The 8,007-nt window shown below is 28.7% G+C and overlaps 1 long non-coding RNA gene across 1 annotated transcript; it reads right to left on the bottom strand.

Annotated features, from left to right (window-relative positions):
• Positions 1-6,394: 6,394 nt before the first annotated feature.
• On the bottom strand, positions 6,395-7,795 carry LOC142645409 (uncharacterized). The gene is made up of 2 exons (XR_012846550.1): positions 6,810-7,795; positions 6,395-6,730 (listed from the first exon to the last, which is right to left on the bottom strand). It is a non-coding gene; the product is annotated as an uncharacterized LOC142645409 (long non-coding RNA).
• Positions 7,796-8,007: the final 212 nt, after the last annotated feature.

The following is an 8,007-nucleotide window of genomic DNA, read 5'->3' as shown; positions in this document are numbered from 1 at the left end:
CAAATCTCCTTTGTTGATTGACATTTTCATCTTTATCTTTGTTGTTTGTTGATGTTTGGATTATTGGGAAAGAGGAAAAAAATCAATTTAAAATTAGTCGTAAGAAAAAGAGAGGAAATTCTCATTATCGATGATGATTTTCCAATTTAATTCAAATCAATCGGAGATTGGCAAAAAAAACAATCGATTCTGACCATTTCTGACCAATCTGTGTTCATTTTTTCGTCAGATTATCACTTGGGAAAAATTTTGAATTGTTGTTTTTCGGGAAAAAATTTTTCGCTGACAACGAAAAAACAAACAAATGTAATTTGGGATGTGAATTTCGAAGGCAAAAAAGAAAAAATCAAGTGCTTTTCCCTGAATAAAGACATTTGGAAGAAAAAGAAAGAAAATTCAAAGAATTATTCAATCAACAGCAAAATGCAAAAGCGAAAATTTCATAAACAAACAGGGCAACAAGACAATTTTGTTGGTTTCAAATGTCAAAAAGCAAACGAACGAAAGGAAAAAATTAAAAATTCATAATGAATTTCGGTTCTTTCTTAGTTTCTTTTAGTTTTTGTTTTTTGCTTTTCGACTTTGTAACTCTTTACCCAAAAATTTTAGTTTTGGATTTAATTTATGCAAAATAGTCGGCAATCAGTTAATCACCAAAACCAAAACCAAAAAATGATTTTTCATTCTCTGTGTGTGTATGTCGGGCTAATTATCATAAATCACAGCGTTGAAGAAGCCTAGAAAATATTTAAATTACCCAAAATAGAAAATCTGGAAAGCCGCAAGCTTAAAGAAGATTTCTTAAAAAACTTCTTTTTTTTCGGTTTGATTTTGGTTGGTTTTTCCGATTCTCATTTTCGATGAATGAATGAATGAATGAAAAAAAAACAATGAAAAATAAAGAGCCAAATCTATTTTAGAAAATTATCGACATAATCGGATTATATATCGATAATTTCGTCCGTTTCTTTTTCCCTTTATAAAAGGTATACTTCATTAGTTTCTCTGGACATATTTTTGGAAAAAAAATTTAAAACAAAAAATTTTTTGAATGAAAATTGACCAAAAAGAAGAAAAAAATATGCTAATAATCACTTTGTTTGTGAATTGTTTTTTGGGCAATAAAAAAACAAAGCAAAACCGAAAAAAACCTTGTCCATTTTGACTCTTTGATTCGTTTCGATTCAAATCAAATCGAAAGAAGCTATGTCATACACTTGGGCACCATGTGCAAAAGTTCATCATACAAGATTCACACACAAACAAAAAAACAAACCAAAAATCTTGTTTTGCAATGAAATATTTTTTGTTTGTGGTAAAAAATGTCTTTCTCACTGAATCTCACTGACACTATCTATCTCTCTCTTCACTCATTCCTGAATGATATTTATCCGTTGTTAGTTCGTTTGTTAAGGATAAGGAAATTTTTTTTTCGTCGTTGCGTTTTCATTCATTCATTCATTTAATTTTTTTGATTTCGAAATGCAAAGGGAAAAAAACAAAAAACAACGAAACGAAACGAAAAAAAAATTCAAACTTTTCTGTCATGCAATTTGCTCATTTCATTTTTTTTTCTTTCTTTTTCAAATCCACGTTTACGACGAAATGAATGTTTCTTTGATATTTCTTCGAAGGCACCATTGAATTGAAATACAATGTTCATTCTGTATCCAGTAAAAAAGAAAAGAAAGAAATTTCCAAATGACTACGATGATAATAATAATAATGTTGGTGGTGGTAAAGGTTTGACGATGATGATGATGATGATGATCGTGTTTAAGGATATAAAATATCATCATCATCAACAACGAGAAAAATCTTTGGGATTTTTTGTTGTCTAAGAATTTTTCTGAATTTGAATGAATGAATGAAATGTTTGAAGCAAAAATGCATGCTTGCTTTGTTTTGCATTTATCACCGTTTTCTTCTTCTTCAAACTAGCTAATTACATAATACTTTTTTTTCCTATCAAGAAAAGGATATAGGTCCAATAATTTTAGCATCCAATAATATGCATGAATTTCGTGTTTTGTTTTTCGTTGTTTTTCATTTTCCGTGTGTTTTTCGTTTGTTTTTTGTTCATTTACCTTTTCTCATCATCATCATCATTATCATCATCGTCATATCGGTATAATCATGATTATTTAAATATCCAAAATGAAAAAAAAACATTCGTGATAAGATGTGTATCACACTAAAACACACACATCCATTGTGTGTGTGTGTTTTGATCAACAAAACAAAACAATGATGATGATGGTGAAGGAAAAAACTTTTTTTTCGATTCAAAAAATGCAAATTCGCTAAATATTGTTTTTCGCCATAAACGTTGGTCAAAGAAATGAAACTTAGCCAGTTTTTTTGTGTGTGTAGAAAAAACAATGGCCAAAAATATGAGTATCCAAAGAGTATCCAAATGATGATGATTCCAGCCAAAGATTTTGTTTTTTCGAGCAAAACCTTGAATGGTCAATAATGATGATGATGAGAAAATGGGAGGAGATGGACAATTGAAACAAAAAAAACAAAAAACAAAATAAGAAAATAAGAAAAAACAAGGCAAGTCAACATTTGAAATTCTCTCATTACAGATTTTGTTTTTCTTTCTATTTTAACCAGGTAAAGTAAAGTATAATTATCTATCCATTGTACAATCTACACCGCTGCTGCTGCTAAATTTGAATTTTTGAATAAATTTTTATTTAATAAACAAAAAAAAACTGAATAAAATGTATCGAATACACACACACATTGCACACACATTGCACACATCACTATGATTTTCTCTAATTTTCTTCAAAGAAAATCTCGAAGAAAAACGATGACAGGCTAGGCCAAATTTAAGGCTGTGTCTGATTGACAAGAGATTGAAAGATTTTCTTCTCTCTCTCTCTCTCTCTCTCTCTCTCTCTCTCTGAGCTAGATTGAAATAGATATAGGATTTTCTTCTAGTTCTTCTGGTTACAATGATGCATTCTTCGTGTATTTTTTTTTTTTTTTAGCCAAAAGCATATCATTATAATGATAATGATGATTAAACAACAACAACAACAAGGAGTATATAGTTTCAATTATCAAAAAAAAAAAAAAAAAAAAAAGATCAAAGATCGATTATTATTATTATTATTTACTATCCTATCCTAGTTTGTTGTTTTGATCTGATTTTGGTTAGGTCATTTGGTTTTTTTTTGTGTGTATAATAATAATAATGGTAATAATTTTCGAAAAAAAGAAGAAAATTATTCACAAAATACATACACACAGGAGAGAATGGTCAAAGTATTAATTATCATCATCATCATAATCATCATTGATTCGTGTTTCACAGCAAATAAAAAAAAAAAGGCTGTGATTTAATTCCTAAACCATAGTGGTGATAGACAAAAAAAAATTATAGAGATTTTCAACAACAATAAGGGAGATTTTTCTGCTGGTGATCGTTTCGTTTGGCTTAAGCTATGGCCAGGAAAAAAAAATCAAGAGAAACAAGCGAACGAATTTAACGAACGAAAGAAACGAATGAAAATTTTTTTTTGGATTGGTCGGTTTCGGTTCACTCGGTTTTCATATATATTTTCATTCATTCATTCAACAAGAACAACATCAAAATAGATTCGGTTCGCACGACATTCAACTCAACTTAAAACCAAAACCGAAAAAAAAACAGCCAGCCAGCCAGCCATTCATCCATAGAATGAAGAAAAAGAGTCACGAAATTATCATCATATCTTTTCATTGCATTTCATTCATATACACTGCATTTATGTAGGGAACATGAACTTTTTTTTTGGAAAATTTCATATAGTTATCGTCTTCTTCTTCACCACCACCACCATCATCATCATCATCATTGACATGACAGATTTCGTTTCGTTTTTTTCAAGAATCCTATAGTTTTTCATCCACATCATCATCATCATCAACAACATTCGCATAAGGTCTATATTTATTTGTGGATTTTTTTTTTTTTTTGTTTCATTTCGTTTCGTTCTGGATCTGTTCGCGTTTTCATCATCAACAACATTCGAAACCGATACGGGAGTGGTGAATGTTTTTTTTTCGCCAGTTTTTTTGCTTGTCTGATGAAAAGCAAATAATCATAAGGGGGGAGAGAGAGAGAGAGACAAATAAACGGATATAACAAAACAAAACAAAACAAAACAAAAACATACACACGGATTCGACATTTGGACACACACACACATTTTCATTTGAACAAAAAAAGAAAATTTACGACAATGTTTCTATGTTTGGGGGGGCAAAAAAAAAATGTTTCTGGGAAATTTTCTCATCAAAAAAAAAAATGGAGAAAATTCTATGCGTTTTCCATTGATATAGAGTCAACCAGAGAGAGAGAGAGAGAGAAAAAAAAACACAAACAAACCATCCACAGGAAATCTATAATTATTATCATTCGAGAAAAAAAAAATTTAACCCAGAATAATGATAATAATTAAGTAATTCAATAACTAATTTTTTCTGTTTTTTTTTATTTATTAACACCAGCGTAGAAGAAAAGGGACAAAAGAAAATTATTTGAGTCTAACGCTACAAAACAAACAAAAAAAATTCAATCCATTGAATGACTGATATGAATGAATGTTATGAATTTTAATTTTGTAAACGAAACGAAACGAAAGAAATTTTTTTCGATTCAAACATAATCATTATCATCATCATCATTATAATGACCATACTACGGCATATTACGTGATTAGAATCATCAAAAACAAAAAAAAAAAAAAAAAAAAACATAGAGTGTTCCAACAGTGCAAACATCGTGTTCATAATGATGATGATGATAATTTATGTTTGTTTTTGTGTTTTTGTTTTCTGTTTGTTTGGTTTGGCTGTTTTGATCAAATGAATGAAACAAATGAGAATCTTTTGATGCAAAACATTTGATGTTTCTTTGGAGATTCGGATTTCCTTTTATAATGAAAATTCCTTATTTACATAAGAATATTTTTTGAGAGAAAAAAGCGAAGCGAAAAGAGTAAGGTATCTCATCTCATATCAATACAGGAGAGGAACCAGGTGTATTTTGAATTTTTTTTTCTGTTCTACTTGTCATTTCGAATAAGTGTCATCATCTTTATCAAAAATTGACTTGTTGTTGTTTGTTGTTTGCTCAACTTTGAAACCTTTGAAAGGTATGATCATTATCAGTGTCATTAACATCAAAAATGAACAAAAAAAACAGGTCCAAAAACATAGATGTACAAACGGATACAACAGCTGGATTCTTTTGGATCTTTTTCAAAAACCAGAAAAATAACCAAAAGTAATCACGTGGAAAAATGTGAATGAATTTTTCTTCAGAAAAAAAACCAAACAGTTCTGAATAATTCATCAACATTGAATCAATATTTGATAAACTTTGTTGTTTGGTTTTTATCATTTAAAAAACAAAAAAAAACTTTTTTCAACGAAGAAATTTGTCAACAGAATTTTTGGTAACCGAGATGAAAAAAAAGCAAGAAAGTTTCATTACCAAAACAAAAAGACAGAAAAAAAAATTGATTGATATTCAATATCCCAAGTGAGAATGAATGAATGCGCTTAAGTGTGGGTGCGATGCGACAATGGTGGTGGTGGCGGCGGTGGTGGTTGACCGCAATATGATCCAATAATAATAATAATGATGATAGATAAAAAAAATCTTAAATGCGGTTTTTTTTTGTTGAAAAATTTGTTTTTCTGGTTTGTCGCATTTAATTATTTATTTTTCGATTTTTTTCTCTACTGTTAATATCAAATTTCGTTGATTTTTTTGGGAAGTTTCTGAGAAGAAGTTTTTTTTCCTGATCAATCTTTTTCGAATGAAAATAAATCTTAAACCAATCAATATCGATGATGATGATAACTGACCCAAAACATCTCGTTTTCCACAAGGAAAAAAAGACTTCTTTTTTATCTTCTTTTTTTTCTGCTGCTGTTAATCACATTATCATTTTAATCGATTGATTGGTTCATCGGAATATTTTCATCAGGCAAAAAACAAAAATGACCACCATCAACGATTTCAAAAAAGTAAAATATATTCAAAGCATATTTAGAGCTTACACTGTTAAAAATGGTATGACTTTATAAGTTCATAAAGTGGAAGTGTGGACTTATAAGTTCACATTAGACCAAGTGAACATATAAACTCACTTTAAGGAATTGTGAGCTTATAACTTCACTTTAAGGAATTGTGAGCTTATAAGTCCACACTTCCACTTTATGAACTTATAACTTCACTTTAAGGAATTGTGAGCTTATAAACTCATACGAGAACGTTGTGAGTTTATAACTTCATACGAGAAAAAATGTGAGGTTTTTAAAATAAAAATAAAAACCCCTATACGCAAGCGTTTTTTTTTATTAAAAAAATCTTGATGCGCAAGTGAAATTAAATTAAATTATTGAAGTTTTTAATTATTTTTCATTTAAAGATATATTATTAATTATTATAATTATTAAACAAGGCTAATAGAAATTTATCAATAGAAATCGGCTCAGGAACATGAAAAGAGAACCCGACTTGGTTTTCATTGTTCGATCCATCTTTATAGATTATGACCTCGTGATCAAATGGACAAATAAAGTAAATTAGAATCTTTGCATTCATTCGACACTTGTCGGCATTGAAGTTGAGACAGATAGCAATCGAACATCCCCAACATAAATGTCATTCTTTCTCAATCTTAGCTTGATTCGGTGTTATTGTAGGTAGTGATAAAAAATACTTAAAACAAAACCAATGAGATTAGGAAAAAACATGGAACAAGTTAGACATAAACAACAATCATATTCAATGAACAAACCTGATAACCAAATTTTGTAAACGAACCACACTTAACAAAAATAATGAATAACAACTAATCGAACAGTAGTTTAAATAATCAAAACAGAACCCTAACAGCTAATTTCAATTATGAGGGCGCTCGTCGCCTCCACATGAATTCAAAATTTTTCAAAAAATTTTCCAAGTCCAAAAATCCAATTTTTTTTTGAGTTTGTAATTTGAAAAAATAAAATAAAATCAAAATTGTGATTTTATAACTTCACTTTAAGGAATTGTGAACTTATAAACTCATACGAAAAACGTTGTGAGTTTGTAATTTGAAAAAATAAAATAAAATCAAAATTGTGATTTTATAACTTCACTTTAAGGAATTGTGAACTTATAAACTCATACGAAAAACGTTGTGAGTTTGTAATTTGAAAAAATAAAATAAAATCAAAATTGTGATTTTATAACTTCACTTTAAGGAATTGTGAACTTATAAACTCATACGAAAAACGTTGTGAGTTTGTAATTTGAAAAAATAAAATAAAATCCAAAATTGTGATTTTTTAACTTCACTTTAAGGAATTGTGAGCTTATAAACTCATACGAAAAACGTTATGAGTTTATAACTTCATACGAAAAACCATGTGAGTTTATAACTCCATTCATAAAACATTATGAGTTTTTAATTTTAAAAAAATAAAATTAAATCCAAAATTAGAATTTTTAAAGTCATACGAAAAACGTTGTGATTTTATAACTCCATACGAAAAACGTTGTGAGTTTATAACTTCATACGAGAAACCATGTGAGATTATAAGTCCATTCGAAAAACATTATGAGTTTTTAATTACAAATAAAATCCAAAATTCGAATTTTTAAACTCATACGAAAAACGTTGTGATTTTATAACTCCATACGAGAAATAATGTGAGTTTATAATTTCATACAAGAAAAAATGTGAACTTATAAGTCCACACTTCCACTTTATGAACTTATAAAGTCATACCATTTTTAACAGTGTAAGAAGCATCATTCAGAAAAAAAACCAAAAATCAAAAATCAAAAATCAAATAGGATTCAGCAGCTACCGTTGAATTATTCACAAAAAAAACAAGGCAAAAAAAGGAAACTTATTTCAAATTTTTTCCTTTTTTTCGACCATGAATGACATGAATAAGAATCAAAAAAATATCTGGTTTTCTGGTTTACTATCTTCTTCTTCGAAGCAT

Source organism: Dermatophagoides pteronyssinus, unplaced genomic scaffold (assembly GCF_027571235.1).
Source record: "Dermatophagoides pteronyssinus isolate colony J.1.1.1.1 unplaced genomic scaffold, Derpt_VIB-CSIC_2022.12 sq0011, whole genome shotgun sequence".
NCBI lineage: Eukaryota > Metazoa > Arthropoda > Arachnida > Sarcoptiformes > Pyroglyphidae > Dermatophagoides > Dermatophagoides pteronyssinus.
The sequence above is the reverse complement of the archived record's forward strand: the minus strand, read 5'-3'. Positions and strand labels throughout refer to the sequence as shown.